At 34.7% G+C, this 16650-nt stretch overlaps 2 long non-coding RNA genes across 2 annotated transcripts in view; both read right to left on the reverse strand.

Annotated features, from left to right (window-relative positions):
• Positions 1–16650, reverse strand: part of LOC309661637 — a 55314-nt gene that overhangs the window by 7435 nt on the left and 31229 nt on the right. The window lies entirely within an intron of this gene.
• LOC309661645 lies at positions 3490–10759 on the reverse strand. The gene is made up of 2 exons (XR_014264133.1): positions 7511–10759; positions 3490–6293 (listed from the first exon to the last, which is right to left on the reverse strand). It is a non-coding gene; the product is annotated as an uncharacterized lncRNA (long non-coding RNA).

A 16650-nucleotide genomic window follows, 5' to 3' on the forward strand; every position in this document is an offset into this window, starting at 1 on the left:
TGTGTCTCTTCACCGTAATAAACCATAGCCATGAGTACAATTAAGGCCCTGAGTCCCATGAGTCCTAGTGAATCATTGAACATGTGGGTGGTCAGGGGACACTTAAAACATATACACGGAAGGCTACAAACCAGATTTCCTGTAGTTTCTCACTTTTAAAGAATAGATGCCCAACATTTCAGTAGAGATCACAAAACTGGATTCCTAAATATTGTCGCCACTTATAGGGAATAACTTATTGACTTTTTGCAAACGAGAACCAGAACCAAAGTCATCCATGAACCAGAAATAAAAACAAAACAGCCCAGGGAAAAACAGGGTAAAATAAGTCGGCAAAGGTAAGTTTCTATTGCCACTTTTGATTCACTCTGGAGGAGCAAACTAAGATATGCATAGATAAAGTTGCTTCAAGGGTCACTTGAAGAACAAGTTCATATAATTCATAGAAAGAGGCATGCTGAAATAAGTGTTCTAAGAGCAAAACAAAACTAGTTAATGCCCTACAGGGTAATAAAATCATAATCTTTCTAGTTATCTTTTCTAGCTGATAGAAATCATTTATATCTCTTCCAGACAAAAATTAGCATGTAATTTGACACCATCTGGGCCTTAATCAGTGACTCAAACAAAGGTACATCCCTAGAAAATGATATAATTCTTAGGTACATCGGTTAGGCAATGCTCCGCCATGACGTTATAAAGAAGCACAGTCAACCTTTTGTTCTATTTTGAAGTTTTAGGTAATTTTTCTTATCAAAGTGATAAAAACTCTATTGGTAATAAACAGTTGTATATAGTATCCTGCAGGGTATACATGGTTATAATTGTAAAACATACTTGAATCAGAAATAAAATTTACTCATGCAATCTTAATTCTAACATTGATAACTTATGACAAAAGGTCATTTGACTCGTTCTACTGAATTAATCATATTTATGAAAAGATTGTGCTATACAGTTACCATAGTAACACCAGAATAAAATAATGGGTAATATAGTTTTCAGTGGGGACGTATCACACTGTATTCATTTTAATTAAACCAGTGAAGAGACATGTGCTTCTTTGAGGTATGAAGTATCATGGAACAGGGTTCTTCCATAGGCTAAGAATTGTAGCTTTATAAAACGTTCTGTGAATTAATGGAGATAGATACTATATACTATTCACAATTGATACTGTAGTCTGCAATACCTAAGTCATGCTGCCATCTGATTCCTAAAAAATGAAAGTAACTTTCAATGAGTACATGCTGGGTAAGATCAAGTTGGGTGGCCCAGAAGGAAGGACGGGTTAATGAATAGGTTTGACAAAAAGAAGGGCAAATGCAAGAAAACTTGATAAAATAAATAGGCTTATCTAATATTTATGAGCCTGACTATTTCATAACACCTCTAGAAAATGAATTGAAGTCTAATAAACTAAAAAAAGAACTCTTTGCCTTTCATTGCACCAGATGACAGAGAATCATGCCTGTGAAATGAAGCGTTCATTATATTTGAGCTTGCAAGGAGATTGATATTACTCTTGTTAATTACTACACCTATTTAAGGACTAGTCTTACCTTCCACATTTCACAGAAGAGCACTGAATATTTCTCAGAAAACCCTTGCATTGATAATGATGAGAGGCTGCTTTTCTCATAATTCCTATAAACATAATCAGGCCAGCATGTTTGCAAGAGTAACACAAACAATCACAAAGCCAAGTCCCCATTAATGGGAAGCTAACAGGAAAGAAATATTTGGCAGAAATCCCAGAGTCAAGAGGAGAGCAGAAAATGAGAATTGGGGACAAGCAATGTAATTGTTTTCTATCTCAAAAGATGAAAAGCCTGAATCTTTAAAAACAGCTTGCAATTTGCAATTAGAATTCTGTTTCACTCTTAAGTATTCAATAGGGAAAACAACAGTTATGCCAATGCTGTGACCTTTGAAAAGGGCTTGTAGTTTTCTGGGAGCTGTTATGGCTGGTTAATAGAAATGAGATATGGTCCAAGTTGCTAAAATGCTAAAATCACATAAAGAAAAGGAGGTATAACCTGAAAATCCTTCTTGGACTTTAAGGGACTTTCTCTCCCTCCATTCCAGGGAACAGAGTGACAGCCCATGTGCCAATATTGATAACACAAACTCTTCTTTACATGGTACTCTGGTTCTGGCTCCTTCAGTAAGCTTCTCTGGTGGTCACCCCGGGGATGCCAGACATGAAACTATGGGCAGTTGTTTTCTTTCTGCAAAGTTTTGCTTCACTGGGGGAATAACTCCCACGTTAATTTCCCTCAAACATCACTCATGTCAGGCTGGAGTATTTAATGAAACTGTATTAAAGGCTTAATAATAATAATAATGATAAGAATAATAATAATGGACTCATTACATAGAAAATTTAAAACTGGATATCAAGTAGTAATAGTTCCATAATTTTATACCAATACCCATTCCTAGAGTGTTTCTTTCTGTGAGCCTTTTTTCTCAGTCCTCAACTTGTTGGTAGTTTCCATGTCTCACTCATCTTAAATAAAAACTAGGAAGACAATAACGACAACAATGAAGACTTTTTTTGTTTGTTTTTGAACAGCTCTTAATCCAAAGCCTTAAATAGTTTTATCTGGCCCCAAGCCAAGATATAAAAATATTAAAATTAAGGTCAATATTCAGTTCTGACACGTCCCAGGCCTATGATATTCAACAACTCAGTCTGAAGCATAGTATTTGTGTTGTTTTACTAGACTCACAACTTTTAAATATCGTGGTCTAATGCTTAGTCTTTTTGATATTTTGCCAGTGTAGAGTTTTCCCAGGAAAATATTTTATCAACGTGGTTCCTTCCAATATAAAAAAGGATCTCCCCAGGGAAAATTTTTAGTTCATCCCTGAAGTGCTGAAATTGTCTGTGATCCCTAAAATGACAACCTCTATAGCTTTGCTAATTTGAATATTGAAGATCACCTGCAAAAATCAGTGGGACATTTTGTACAAATAGGTGCTCAAGTCTTTAAGATGAAAAGGGGAAAAGAGGGTTGCTCTCGAATTTTTAGTGGCCATTTTAGTAAATGACTGTTATGCAAAGATTTTTTTAAATAAAAAGACAAGCCACAGATTGGCAGAAAATATTTGGAAATTACATATCCAACACAGGACTAATGTCTATAATATGATATGAATATCTAGAATACGACAACTCAACAGTGAAAAGTCAAATAATTCAGTTAAAAATAGAGCAAAAGTCTTGAAGACTCATTTCATCACAGAGGACAAATAGATGGCAAAAAAGCACATAAAATGTTGTTCACTATCATTAGCCCCTGGAGAAATGCAAAATAAAACCACAATGAGAATCACTAAACATCTAACAGAATGGCTAAAATAGAAACAGTGAGAACACCAAATGCTGGTGAGGATGTGGAGAAACTGGATCACTCACACATTGTTGGTGGGAACGTAAAATGGCATAAGTTACTCTGAAAAATAATTTGGCAGTTTCTTAAAAAAAGAAAAACAACAAATGTACAATTACCATATAACCTAGAAATTGTACTTCAGGGCATTTATCTGAGACAAATGGAAACATATTCATGCAAAAGCCTGTCCATGAATGTTTATGACAGCTTTATCTGTAATAGCTAAAACCTGCTAACAGATGTCCTTCAACAGATAAATGGTTAAGCAAACTGTAAAATATCCAAACTATGGAATTCCATTCAGCAATAAAAGGGAATGAACTACTGATACACGTGACAATCTGTATGAATCTCCAGAGAATCATGATGAGTGAAAAAAAAGGCCAATCTTAAAAAGTTACATTCTGTATGATTCCACTTATCTAACATTCTTAACATTACAAAATTATAGAAATGAAGAAAAGATTAGTAGTTACCAGGAGTTAAGGAGGGGGGTGGAGATGGAAAGGAACTGGGTATAGCTATAATACGGCAATTTGAGGGATTTTTGTAGTGATGGAAATTTCTTTACTGTAATGATCTCAACTGTATCAATATCAATTGATATTGATTGTGATATTGTGATATTGTCCTGTAGTTTGCAAGATGTTACCATAAGGGGAAACTGGACAAAGGGTCCTTGGCATCTCTCTGTATTATTTCTTAACAACTGCATGTGAATATATAATCATGTCAAAATTAAAAGTTTAATTTAAAAACTGTGGTTCAACATTCCTTTTTAAGATAGCTTCCAGGGTCCAGGTTCCCACTAAAATGTTGAACCAGCAAGACTATTGGCTTTCTCCCCCAAGGTCAATCCCTGAGCAACTATGGGGGGAAACAAAGAAAAAAAAAATAAATGTATAAAATGATTTAAAATCTCCTGGTGTGACAAGGATTATTTTGAAGCCTTGTGTAAGTATGTGGTTTTTACCTGGGGAAAGAAACAGCCAGGTGAGACTGTGGGAGGATAACATTTCAAGGAACTGTTGGAGTTCTGCTTTTGTTTCTCTCCTGACATTGCCTAGGGACAAAGAGTGCCCGTCCCTGCACCTGCTGCTACTCAAAGCTCCAGTTGAGCTGTCATCAAAAGTAAATTCATGCCAGATAAGAAGCCTTGTGCCATGAGCATCAGATTAAAAAAAAAGAAAAAAAGAAAAGAGGAAGAACTAATTTTAGATAATCATTTTCCAACACCTTCCTTTCCAAATTTTCCAAGGGCTAGTGAATTGCAATTTAAAGAGGCACTTCTTCTAATACATTTATCTATGGGAAATAAAAGAATTATTTGGGGGTAACTTAAGAGTGTTTTGTTGTTTTATTTTTCTTTAAACCCTACGGCTCATCAACCCTTCATTCCATGGGCTCATTGGGGCTCACGGGACTGGAGATGGCTTTGCCCCCACATGTACCACCTGACAGTGTAGTCAGTACCACAGTGGGAAAATGAGCTCACAGGACAATATAATAAAACTTTTGAAGACTCCAAGTATTAAGAAGAAAAGCAACATACTGCATTAAAGATTCCATTAAAGCAAAAATACAAAAACAAAAGAACCAAGACTTTAAAATTAGACTAATGAACATATGAAAAGAGGTAAGGGATGATATTAGCAATATTAAACAAGAATTAAATTTTTTTAAAACTCTAGCTATTTAAGTTATAAAACATAAAATAATTAGAATTGAGTCACAGAGAAATAAACTTCAACCCCTTCCCCCAAATATGAAATCCCTCAGCCTAAAAGACCCTAAAAGACCAAATAAAAGAATTAAGGAAAAACTCTGCCACACTAAAATGGTATGTTTGAGTATCAAAGACAAAGAGAAAATTTTCAAAGCTGACAGAAGCAAAAGATCACATATAAAGGAATAAGAATTGGGTTGATAATATTTTTTTTACAAAAAAATGGATATGAGGAAACAATAAAATACTCTTTCAAAACTATTCATGAAAAAGTTATAAAAACTAGAATGTGACATATGGCTAAACTCTTAAAGACTTAAAGACATTTAATTTTATTCTGAAAATAAACATGAGGTTACTAGAGCAAAGATCAGAGTTATTACTTAAGGTAATAACTGTGCCCATTCCCCTGTGTCTCATACGCCACAGGCTATGCCTGAGGGCCAGCTATCACCTTGCACATATCGGGGTGCAGAGGAGGAACCCTGAAATTATTAATTTGGGAGTTTATTTGGATTAGCTGATCATCAATCACCTTTTCTTCTTAGAGAGGGAGATAAACTTAATCTCCCTAATGTAAACAAAATTTTCTTGGAAGAGAAGTGGAAAGTCCCTGGGTTCTTACCTTTTAGACTGTATATAAACCTCTCTAGGGGAAAAATACAACAATCATCTCAGTTTACAACTCTTAAAATGTCTCCCTGGTGTTGTGGTTTGTCCCCCTTTGAAATGTAAGCACATATCTCTAAGCAGGTAAATCTCCACAGAGTTCTTTTGCTATCTATTCAGCCAGCTTTAGAATATCAGTGTTTGTCCTTTAACCAAGGACTCTGTTTCCTTCACTCAGAAATCCCTAGCCATTCAGAAACATGAAAATATTTGCTTCTTGACAACTGTCATTCAACTACAGGGACATGATAAAAATATTCCCTGACTTATGATTTTGGATAAATTACATAAAAAAGAGAAAAAACAAATCCAGGAAATACTATAAGAGATATATGAAAAAAATATATCCAGAACCTTGTTAAAATTAATATTGTCTTACTAAACCCCCCAAAAGAGGAAACAGGTTTATAATAACTGCAAAATGAAAGACTAGAGAATATGAAAGAGGGATCAGAGTGGTGAATAAGTACCAAAAAATGCAAGAGTTTGCTAAAATTCTTGCCATTAAAAAAAGTACCAGTCAAAAAGAAAGAAAAATAAACTTAGATACAATAAGAAAAACTTTAAATAAGAAACTAAAGTGACAGAAACAGATACAAATTCATCAATGTTTACAGTAAATGTAAACAGATTAAAAAACATATTGACAGAATGGATAAGGAAGAAAAAGAACATTCAAAGAATGAGAGCGAAGATAAATAACAAGACACATCAGACAAATATCCATTAAAAGAAAGCTTGTGTAGCTAAATTAATATCAGATAAAATGGATGTTAATATATGAAGTATTTGTTAAAGATTGAGTATCATTCACCAATGATAAAAATTTCCATGAAGTAAGAAGCTCCAGCAATTTAAAACATGATGCTCCTAATTTTAAAAAGCCCGAAATATAATTAAGGGAGAAATGGATAAATCCATCATCATGGATTTCAACATATTGTTCTCAATTGATAGATAAACCACAGAAAATAATCAGGAAGTATATAGATCTGAACATGATTAACAAATTTGAACGAGTACACATATGTCCAATTTTGCAGCCAACAATTAAAGAATGCATATATCTCTCAAGCATATATGGAAGGTTTCTTATGACATTTTATCATAAAGGAAATGAACACAATACATTTCAAGGATACCATAGATATTAACAGATCATGAGCTCTAAAGACAATATAATTAAGTTAGAACCTATTTTTCAAAAGATGAAAGAAAAATATTTTCCCATATATTTGAAGTTTTTTTAAAAACTGTTACATAATAAATGAAAGTTTAAGAGAAATAAATAATTCCTAGGATTGTATGATAATAGAAGATAATTTCAGTTTATAAAGCAAAACCTATGAGTTGTGGTCAAAGTGATCCTTTGAGAGGGATTTATAGTCTTAAATATTAATATTAGAAAAGAAGAAATCGTCAAAATCAGTTGTGCTAAGGTGTATTTTGAGAATTCAGAAAATGAATACTAGAGTCAACCAAAGAAAAAGGAAAAAGAAAAAGATGACAAAAATGAGTTGTGATTAATGAAAACAGTGGTGCTATTTTAACTAGAATGTGATTATAAAGAAAACACATCAAATAGAAGGTAACGGTGACCTAAAAGAAGGAAAGAGCTTTTCTCTCAACCTTCCTCTTATTCAGGAAAACTGATTCCATTTCTCCCTTTCCCTCAATGTTAACTGTACCCTCCGCTTGTGGGGTCTTCTGCCACACCACCCTATGACAAAGAGTGAAATTGTGGGAGGTCAGGGGCACCCACCCACAGAGCTCCCACAGAATTCCTGTGGGAATCACTCCTGTGAGGGTTTAATTTGCACTGCCTCATTTTTGCAGAGAAAAATGAAGTTTGGAGAAATCAGAAGCTATTGAACACAGGTCCTCAAAAGGCTGGGCATACGCTGGTGCTGAGCCGTTTGGCAAAGGAGTAGTGATGTACACTGTCTTACTTCAGGCTTTCCAGGAACATACTCTCACCCCATCACTGAACAAGATTCTAAAACTCCCCAAAGAGCAGAACTTGTTTGGTGGGGACAGAAAAAAAGATTTTAGCTTAGATTTCCATATCTTTAATTTGTGTTAAATCTAAACACTGGCAGACTTCCTTATTTTCCACCCAATTAATCCATTGCATGGTTCAGTAGCTCTGACTTCACCCTGACACCCTGATTATGGCCATGTGAACACTGGCTCCTACTGATGTTCATAAGTGTCCTGTTCTGCGTTGGGTCCAAATGTCCGAAACAGTCTCACATTGTTGGGGTGTGGAGGAATGTATCTGTGCATGTGTATGTATGTATATGTATGCATACATATATGCATATGTATATATTTAGGTATGTGTATATGTATATGTATATATATATATATATATATATATATATATATATATATGTAAGTAAAATGATGTACTCTGACCCAGGAAGAGTGGTGACTAGAGCACCAGGGTTTAATTGTTCTTTGTACACACTAAGAAATTAGAGAGGAAATATTCTTTTTTTCTCTTGATGGCCTGGAGTTATTTATTTATGAAAGTGTTCTGGCTCTGTGGTTCCCAAATTTGCTCATCACTAAGAGTCACCTAAGTGCTAGTTAAAAGCGCAGATTCCTGGACCTTTCCCTAGAGCTTCCAACTCAGGATGTCTGGGATACAGCCTAGGTTCTGTATTTTGAACTTGTGCCCCCAGGGTGCTTTTATGTTTGAATAGGTTTGGGAAACATTGTTCTACCTAGTTCCAAGGTCTAAAAATTTATCCACAGTCTTTTGGGAATCACCCCAACGGAAGATGGTATTCATTAATCTGCTATATTCGTTTAGTACACCTTTGTTTCTTAGCTTCTCTAAACCTTGGTTTTTTCACCAGAAATACAGAGATACTATTAATAATAACATCTACCTTCAAGGGACTTTCAGAGAATGCAATAAACTAAAGTCTATAAAACACTTAGCATAAGACTTAGAAGAGAGCAATCCTGCACCGTTAGCTACAATTATTATTATTTTGTATAACAATCTTTTGCTTGCCTAACCTGATAGATTATTTAGAAAAATGTTGCAATTATTCTCCTCCCTGTACTAAGCCTCTGTGCAATGTGGCTTTTCAACAACTCCCTTCAGGACATGGAGCCTATTTCCCCTACACTTGAATCCAGGATGCTCTCGTCAATCTTTCTGACCAATAAAATGCAGCAGCAGAAGTGCAGTTCTGTTAGTCTGAGCCTGGGCTTCAGGAGGTCTTGCAAATGTCCATTCTATGAAGGAGCCCACTCTAGCCTGCTGGAGGGTGAGAGACCACAGGGACCAGCCCAGTCAGCCAGGTGTCTCAGCCCTGGCCCCAGGGATGTCTGGAGCCCAGTCAAGATCAGCAAGTTGCTACCCATCCTATAGCTAACTGGAGGTAAATAAGTGAGCCCAACTGAGAGCAGCAAAAGCACCCAAATAACCCAAGAACTCATGAGGAGTAATAAGTGGGGATTGTTTTAAGGTACTAAGTTTTGGGGTAATTTGTTACACAGGCATAGATAACAGATACATCTACTATATGCCAATTACTAGGAAACATTATAGAGTTGCAAAGATAAATAAGGCACAATACTAGCTCTCAACAGCAGAAAGCATGGTTTCACAAAGGAAAAAGACAGCTAAATACAACTACAAAACACAATTGTGCAAGGCTAAAATTACGGTCTTTGTAAACTTCATTTGTTCAAAAAATACTTTTGGAATGTCTGCTACTTGCCGTGCACTGTTCTAGGCACTTGAGACGTATCAGTAAACAAATTAGACAAAGGTCCCTTCCCCAATGAAAATATTAAATAGTAAATGTTATAAATAAATATATTGAATAGGGAGTTATAAAGTGATAATGTTTTGATTTACATTTTCCTGAAGGGTAATGATGTTGAGCATCTTTTCATGGACGTCATTGACTATTTGTCTTTTTTGGAGAAATGTCTATTCAGATCTTTGCCCAACTTTTTAAACTCCCGATCTTTTAAACACTTCATCTGTTATCACCTGGATGCCTGCTAAGATCCCATCTGATATGTATCAGAAGACCATCAGAGTTATAGAATCTACTTTAAAGTACATAAATTTAGTGAAAGATTTAGGGCAAGCCACTCACGCTGGTTGTGCAAACAAAAAGAAGAAAATCATTTCCGTATGATTACACTGAACTCAGCAATTTCTTTTGAATTAAGGCTGTATCTCAACATGGTCTCTTGACTATCGATTTTCCACTTGAGTCATTTATTGTTAAACCATCCTACAAACACAACACAGTCCAAGTCCCAGGAAGTGGAATTGTAGGGCTCCGATTTTGTCCATGCCGAATTTCCCAACAAGCTTTAAAAAGCCCTGACAGTTGAAACATCTGAAAACAGCTATAGATATGAAATTGAAGATGGCATCTTCTTGTTAAAATAATTCAGACTTTGGTAAAATCAGCAGCTCAGTAAAGTTGCGGTTTGAAGCCACACAGAACTGAGTTTGAATATTTACTCTGTTATTTATTGGCTACATGACTTTGGATGTTACTTAACCTGTTTCAGCCTGTTTCCTCATCTGTAAAATTAGGATAGTAGTATTACTATATATAAAATGGTTGTGATATGTAAGTAAAATAATGCAAACAAGATGCCTGGAAAGAATAATGTTAAGCAACTATTTCCTTCCCCACTGTTCCGGCACTGACGTTTCACGTTAGTCTGGTTCTGAAAAGTATCTCTCTCCTTCAAAATGCTAAATCCATGCCACCAGAATTTATGCAGTTATGTTACAGAAGACATTTTATCTATGCAACAGGTGAATACAGTTAGTTATTATATGCTTTATTATAAAAAAATTCTAAGATACATTGAAAATTTAATTCCTTTTTTTTTAACGACAGTAAATAAGACAAAGTGTTAGGTGTCATAGAGCTTACATTCTAGTTGTGAAGACAGGTAATCTTTCTATCTATAAAATCTTTCTTTTCTCACTTTTCTTTTAACATTTATTTAGAGGGTTTAATCTTTCCTTGCCCCTGGATGAAAACTGAGGTCACTTTTAACTCTCAAATGCAGACTCAATTAGATAAATATAGTTTTCATTCCTAGATACTAATAAGATATTCAGACTTGATTTAACATTAAAGTCTTCATCCCTTTCCCGTTTGGATCCACCTAAATAGTTTGCTTTAACGTAAGTTTTGAATCCAGATGGAATTATTGCAAATCATGTGAGAAAGAGATTCACCTTTACTTCCTTTCACATTGATACCTACTTGTTGTAGACAGCATTTATTAAACAAAGTCTTACCCTTCCTACTCAAATGAAATAACTTTTTCCTCTTTTTGTTCATGCTACATTTTCAAATATGTAAGATTGATTTACAGACTTTTCTGCCTTTTTCCTTTGATCTGTTTCTCTATTCCCATGCCAATATTAATGTGATTAAAATGACTCTATCACATGGTCAAATAGCAGGTAAAGCAAAACTTTTCCCTTCTCTATTCTTCGTTGTCCTACTTTTCTTGGTTTATCTCTGGCATTTAGATTTCCTCATTAAATAATCGGATCCAATCCTTCACCTCCCTCATCCTTCTCTTGTTGGCATTCTGATGGAAATTGCTTTACATTTATTTATTAATTTGGGGAAGTTTAATATTAGGATATCAAAAATTCTTATTTAAGAACATGGAATGACTTTCCAATTATTCAGATTTTGTTTTATTTTCATCAGTAGTATTTTATAGTTTTAAATTTATAGGTCTGACATGTTTCTTATTAAATTAAGCCCTAAGCACTATATGGTTTTTGTTGCTAGTGTGAATATTATTTTCATTTCTAGTTCTAGGAGTTTATACCTATAGAGAAAACTCTATTGATTTTTGTATACTTATACCAGCCACATAACATACTTCTTTTATCAATCCTGGAAGTTTTTGTATCTCTTAACTGTTACACAATTAAACTATTGGTTAAAAAATAATAATAAAATAATTTTCTCTCTTCCAATGTTTTATACATTTTAAAATATCTTATTTCATTTGTTAGTACCTCTGAGATATCAGTAGCAAGCATTCCTGATGACTGGTTTACAGTTTTAATTGAGATAGTTTCAGTTTTGCTCTTTAGAATGATTGGATGTTAGTTTTTGGTAAAAAAAATCTTTGCAATATTTAAGTGACATTCTATTTTTCTCAGAAGTTTCACTGAGAATGACTGCTAAGTTTTATCAAATGCTTTTTCAGCATCTATTGATCTGATCACATCATTTTTCTCCCATAATTTGTTGATGTAATAAGTTCTCTGAAAAGATTTCATAGTAATTGTACTACCCTTGCATTGCAAAATAAGCCTTTTTTACTCATTGTGCATTACTATTTTGATACATTGCTGTAGTCTCCTTGTTAATATTTACTTGGAATTCTTGCATCTATATTAAATAATAAGACTAATATGTTTTGGGGGTATCAGCTTTTGATATTAAAGTTGTTCTGGTTTTATAAAATTTCTTGGTGACATTTACATTCTTTTATTGCTTGGGAAAACTTAAATAATAATGGAAATGTATACTAATTAAAGCTTAGATGGAAGACAGGTGTGAAACTACCTAGTTTGGGGCCTCTTATATCGGTATATCTGTAATGACATTTTCGATCTTGTCTATGATAATTAATATATTTAAGTTAGATAACTTAAATTTCACTAAGAAATCATTCATTTTCTGTAGGTTTTCAAATTTGTTGTTATAGAGTTCTATGGAGAATTATCTTAATATTACTTTAATTTCCCCTTTTTCTGTGATTATGTCTCATTTTGCTTTTCTAATCTTGTACATATCCCAGTTTTTCCTTAATCAGCCTTATAAAAGGTGACTCAATTTTTTTTCCAGTTTTATTGAGATATAATCAATACACAGCACTGTATAAGTTTAAGGTGTACAGCATAATAATTTGACTTACAAATGATTACCGCAATAAGTTTAGCAAACATCAATCATCTCATATAGATACAAAAGAAAAGAAAACAAATTTTTTCCTTCTGACAAGAACTCTTAGGATCTACTCTCTTAACAGCTTTCATATGTAACACATGTATATGCTCATATGCAACAGCAGTGTTAATTATATTTATCATGCTGTACATGACATCCCTAGTACTTATTTATCTCACACTGGAAGTTTGTACCTTTTGACCGCCTTCATCCAACTCCCCCTCCCCTGACCCACCCCACCTCGCCTCTGGTAACCACAAATCTGATCTCTTTTTCTGGGTTTGTTTGTTTGTTTGAAGTATAACTGACCTACAACCCTATGCTGGTTCCTGGTGCATAACATAGTGATTCAGTGTGTCTACCCATTACAAAATGATCACCATGATAAGTCTAATCACCATCTGAGGGTGACTTTAATTTTTAAATAATTTTCAAAGAATTGATCTGGTATTTATTATTTCTACTTTTGCTGTTTTATTAATTCCAGATTTTATTTTATTATTTTCCTCTCCTTCTTTCTTTTGCATTATTATGTTACATGTTATCTAATGAAAATATTTAAGGTAGATATCCAGAGAGGTATTTATCATCTATTAATCTACCTAGCCCCTTTGGCACCATTCCTATATTTGAGAAGTCTCTGAATTAGAAGACACTTCAAATTAGAGTTAAAATTATAACTTATATCCAGCCTCTCTTGTTGCAAGGGTGCAGGCAGATGACATAGATGTTACCTGTTAGAATTACCTAAATGAGAATCCAATTTAGCGGATACTGATGTTAAATACAGTCATGGCATGGACTCCTTCCTGGGGAGGATGACCTGAAAAGATGTTTTATAAGATTTAAAGGTCCTTTTGATGACAGGATAAAACACAATGACCCTCAGAGAGATGAAAGGCAGAACGCTTTGTTACTTACAGCTCCAAATGGGAGAAGGCTGCCACACGAGGGGATGGAGTAACAGCAAACTGGAACTGTAGGAGCAGGCTTATTATGGAATGGGGTGAGGATAGATTGGTTTCCTGGACTTCCTGGGCATCAACCAATCTGAATAATTACACAGACCCTGGGGCATTGAGGGATGTCAAGTTGTTTGATACCTGGTCCAGGGGCAATTGGTAAGTTGTGCCTCATGGTCCCAGAGAATGGGAGCCCAAGAAGGGAAGTGGTGGAGTTAGGGACTTAACAAACTGCCCAAAAAGGGAAATTGAGAGTTTTTAGTCACAACTTCAATACTGGGTCAAGACAGCACCTGTACAATATTATATTACACCAGAGGCAACAGGTTTCCAGCACATCAGTGACATAGGTGGATGTGGAAGATTTCAGGTTTAAACTTGGGAGTTTCTACCCCTTGACAGAGTGAACAGGGTTTTACTGGAGAAGCCCAGTGGTGTAATTTGAGGGTCAGATTGTGTGTCCTCCAAACCTGATTCTCTGGGCCTCGTAGAGATTCTCAGAGCTATCCTTGGGAATAGTATTAGTCTGGGTAATAATATTAGCCTGGGTTCTCCATATATAAATAAAGAGTTTTATAATAAAGAATCAGCTCCCATAGTTATACAGGCTGGCAAGTTGCAATATCTGCATGATATATCAGAAAGCTTGGAGACCCAGAAGAGCCAATGGTTTTGTTCCAATCTGAGTCCAAAGGCCCAAGAACCAGGAGAGTCAATGGTGTGATTCCAGTCTCAATGGTGTAATTCAAGCAGGTTGGAGATCCAGAAAGAGCCAGTGCATCAGTTTGAGTCCAAAAGCAGGAAATAAACCAGTGTTCCTGTTCAAAGGCAGTCAGGCAGAAAGGATTCTCTCTTACCTGTGGGAAGGTCAGCTTTTTGTTCTATTCTGGCATTCAACTGATTGGACGAGGCTCACCCACATTGGAAAGTGCAATATGCTTGACTTAGTCTACGATTTAAATGTTAATCTCACCCAAGAACACCTTTAGCAAAACACCTAGAATAATGTTTGACCAGATATCTGGGTACCCCACGGCCCAGTGAAGTTGACACATAAAACTAACCATCACAGTGCTTTTATATATTTATTTTCTATTTACTAGAGTAGATTCTGTGAATTTTTATGATTCCCACTCAAAATCTTGACTGACAAAATACAGTTTTATTTCAATTTTAATCTTTCATCTTTAATAATGCAAATATTTAAGTCTAATGTTATGTATTTTTCTATGAAAAGAGCTTTTGATAGGTCCACTAGATTTTTGTAATAACAATTCCTCCTTTATATTTTTTTGTTAATTTGTCCTTTTAGGTTTAAATATTCTTTGATTCAACCACTATCTCAAAGTTAATTTTCTAATTTTTATGCAATAAAATTTCCCCCCCCCTTAAATTTATATCCTCAGGATTAGAGAATTGGTCTGTAAGATTTATACTTTTCTAAATTTAAGGTTTATTGTTTTTAAGTTGGTAAACAGGATTTTTAGATGTTCAATGAATATACACAAAATACTTTTTACTCAAGTTAGAGTTCTATAAATAACTAGTAAATTTGACAGTTGAGTGTTATTACTTCTTACGTATAAAATCTGTTCTATGTAAAAAAAACTATATTGACATCTATTTTTAGTAAGTCCCCTTTGCTTTTTAAATAGTTTTAATTTTATATTTGTGTAGGACTATTTCAGATTAATGCTCTTTTTTTCATAAACATTGCTTTTCATAGTTATACAATTTCCCTCTTTATTCTGGTAAGTGAATATAACCTTAAACTCTTCCCTATATGATATTAATATAGACACTCTTGCTTTTTTTGTGGTTGCAACTACATTTGAATAATATCTCTTTTCCCATCTCTAATTTCAACTCAGATTTAATACTTTGTCCTCTATAAACAGCATAATTTTTAAAAAAAATTTAAATATTATAGTCTGCCCTATTAAAGGGTAATACTTTACTTGATTTTATTTATTTCACTTTACTTGTATGTATTAATACACTATGTATTAATTTATTATTTTCTTTTCCCCTTATTTCTAATCATTCCATCAATTTACTTATCTCTTTTGTCCTTGTTTATGTTTTCCATTCCATCAAAGATTGTGTCTTTTCTGATATTCATACAAATTTCTCTAGTATGACTTAAAAAGACAAAACTAATAATTCCACACAGGATACTTTCCCATTTCCTTCCTGCTCTGTCTCTCCACTCCCCTTCTTTTTTTGCCCTATGCACCCCAATGTCACAGTTTTGCTGAGTCAGCTTTGTGGTTTGAGGTTCAGACATTTTTAAAATTTCTCTTGCAGTTTCTCACATATATTTTAAGAATTCCTATTTAAGCCAGTAAAGAGTTAGATCAAAAGCCTGTGATTCCCACAGAATTCACAGAATCCATGTAGACCAGAACAGGAAGCTAGGACAAGTGCAAAGGTACAGCAGGGTGGGTTGCAATAGCTGTCTTAAAGCACTACACTTCTTACACATTTCAACCCTGCCTCTTGAGGGGAAATGGATGGAGTTTCTGATAGATCCTGCCCATGGAGTATAAAGGCAGGAGCATGTATCTATAGCCACAGAGATTTGCACTCAAATTACTCCTCTGCCACATCTTACGGGGTGCTATCTGGCAGTCATCAGCCTCCAGAGCTTCAGTTTCCTGTTTGTGGAAATGAAACGTGATTACCGTCTCACAGGGTTGCTATGAAAACAGAGAAGACCACAGACCTCTGAGGTGGGTATTATTAGGTACTCCAGTGATATTTGGGTCTCCGTCTTTCCCTTCCCCAGAACTGTGTGATGATATTTGCCTTAAGACAGTCAGACTGATTTGAAATTCAAACCTCACATCCCTCCTGCTGGGAAGAGGAGCAATTGAAAAATAACACCTCTCCCTCCAGCCAAGCATGTC

Source organism: Balaenoptera physalus (assembly GCF_965194825.1).
Source record: "Balaenoptera physalus genome assembly, chromosome: 5".
NCBI lineage: Eukaryota > Metazoa > Chordata > Mammalia > Artiodactyla > Balaenopteridae > Balaenoptera > Balaenoptera physalus.